This window comes from Carlito syrichta, unplaced genomic scaffold, assembly GCF_000164805.1.
Source record: "Carlito syrichta isolate Samal-C Ts95f unplaced genomic scaffold, Tarsius_syrichta-2.0.1 Scaffold288958, whole genome shotgun sequence".
Lineage (NCBI taxonomy): Eukaryota > Metazoa > Chordata > Mammalia > Primates > Tarsiidae > Carlito > Carlito syrichta.
The window spans coordinates 44,420-47,200 of NW_007233054.1; the positions used below are offsets into that span (position 1 = coordinate 44,420).

Here is a 2,781-nt window from a genome sequence, read left to right on the forward strand (position 1 = left end):
TCGCTGCCCAGGTGGGTCTCGAACCCGCGGGCTCAGGCAATCCACTCACCTTAGCCTCCCAAAGGCACGGGATTACAGGCTGAGCCACCGAGCCCGGCTAAGGCTTTCTTAAAATTGTGACAATTAACTTTAAAATTATTTGATTTTGTAAAATGCAGTACAAGTACAACTTTTCCTAGAGAAAATTATTTGTTCAAAGGAAATCCTGTTTGTATTTTACTATCCCTTACATTTGGGCAGCATTTAAAATATTTCTAATATCCCTTTGTATCAACTGGATGCAGGTACAATTATTTCTATGAACCCATTATTTTGAGAGGGGTAGAGAGCTTCTATAATAATGTAACTAGGATTTTTAATATAAGGTAAAGCAAATTATATTTATCTATAAAATAACTGCATACCAAATGTTTTCTTTATCTTTTAAAGAAGACAAGTGATAAATGACCAGAAAATTATTCTTGCAGAATAGTTGAATAATTGAAGCATATAGCAGATATTAAAGTATTACTAGATGCAATTGTAAATAAAGTTACGATAAGTATACGTAAATGAAATACTACCAATACAGCACTAAACAGCTATATAATCATATATAGACACTCATTTAGGTCTCAATTTCATTATACAAAGACTTCAATTTCTAGCTGGAAACAACTGAAATAGTGGACAAGTATAAAAAGCCTTTTGAAATAGTTTGCTGGGTTGGCATGAATAAAGGGAATATTCAGACTCCTAAGTAAAGGAGGAGCTTAGAATTTCAGAAGGTTAGGGAGCACACCAAACAGGCCCTGAGGGTCTCTTCTAAAGCCCTTAAGACCTTGAGCATCTTGGTGGGAACAGGTGTGAGATTAATGGGTGACCCTACATAAAGCTGGGATACTTCAAAAGGCTCTACTATCATGTATAAGGAGAAAAAATAAGCTTGATGTACAGAAGAAGACAGCAAAGAAACTTGTCTACTTCAACCTTGACCCTGGATGGATGGGGAAAACATTTTCCCTGTCGTTATTTTTAAACACACGCAGATCCCACACAAGTTTTGGTACATATTCACATTATCAGCAATGTGGTTTGAGAAATAACAAGCAGTGTTTAATGTTAAGTTCTGACTGGTTATTGGATAATGACGCTAGAGAACTGGCAGACCGCAAATGGGCAGATCCTCTGTGGAGGGATGTATCATCAATCCATGTCTGAGATAATTCCCATAAGTAAATAAGTATTTCATAGCAAAAAAAAAAAAAAAATTAAAGTCACAAATTATGCAAGAAAATAAAGCAACATGAATGAGAACCAACAGGAACAACAGGGAGCAGAAGATGGTCTTCAAAGACATTGAAATGGTCAGATTCAGAATATAAAAAATGACCACATACATTTGAAAACAAACAGAACTTCTAGGAAGTAAAATATAATCATTTAAATAAAAATTATGTGGATAAATTAAATTACACATCAGACAAACTGACAATAGATTCTGAAGATAAATAAGCTGCACTCTAGAAAAACAAAGATTTGAAAACACAAAAGAAAAAGATGGAGAACTTAGAATTCTGGATAGAAATAAAAGATAATGGAAAAGAGGTCATACTTGTATAAATACTGGGTGGCTATTTCTCAGAATTATGAAAGATATCAATTCTCAGATCCAGGAAGTTCAATGAATCTCAGCAGAATTAAAAAAAAACAACAAAAAAACCACTCACAGACATATCATAGACAACACTTGAAGGGAGGAGAAAAAGTCCCTCACAATTAGGTAGAAAAAATGCATCACCTACAAAGAAACAGTTGTTAGATTGAAGGTCTATCTTTCAACAGTAACAATGGATGCCAGAAGCTGGAACCATCAATGTGTCAAAAGAAATTATCTGTCAGTACAGAATTCTATATTCAGTAAAATATCTTTAAAAAATGAGAGCAAATTATAGACATTTTCAAACCGCCAAAACTGAGAGTTTACATCTAGCAGACTTCACTGAAGGAAATTTTAAAGCATATATATACAATAGGCAGAACTAAAATGATCCAAAATGGATTATTTGGATTGTAAGGTAGGATGGTAAACAACAATATTAGTAAAGATCTGGTAAATCTTGTTGGTTGTATAGGGTCAGGCATGGTGGTTCATGCCTGTAATCCCAGTCCTTTGGGAGGCCAAGAAGAGAAGATTGCTTGAGATCAAGAGTTCAAGACCAGCTTGGGTCACATAGTGAGGCCTAGTCTCTACAAAAAATAAAGTAAAAAAAAAAATTATCTGGGCATAGTGGTGCATGCCTGTAGTCCTTGCTACTTGGAAGACAGATGTGGGAAGATCTCCTGAGCCCAGGAGTTTGAGGCTGCAGTGATCTATGACCATTGCACTGCACTCCAGTCTAGATGACAAAGTGAGACCAGACCCTGTCACTAAACAACAACAACAACAATAATAATACAAGAAATTTAAAAATTGGAAGTATAATACAAAGTGACAATAATGTCCAATTTATAGTAGAAAGTGACAAGACAACAGCGTACAAATTTGGGTGGCAGCAATCAGCATTCTGAACTCTATATGTTAAGAAAAAACAAAATTCCTGCTTTGTTTTTTTGCTGAGGATTGTTTTGGCTGTTCATGGTCATTTATGTTTCCATATTAATTCCTGTATTGTTGCAGCATTATTCACAATTGCAATATATGGAACTAACTGTGTTGCCTAACGAAAGAGGACTGGATTAAAAAAATGTGGTACATATACATGATGAAATATTACACAGCCATAAAGAAGGACAAAATTA

At 34.8% G+C, this 2,781-nt stretch overlaps 1 protein-coding gene across 1 annotated transcript in view; it reads right to left on the bottom strand.

Moving 5' to 3' along the window:
- Positions 1-2,781, bottom strand: part of LOC103256128 (transient receptor potential cation channel subfamily M member 3-like) — a gene marked incomplete at its 3' end in the record, with an annotated part of 55,535 nt that overhangs the window by 36,111 nt on the left and 16,643 nt on the right. The window lies entirely within an intron of this gene.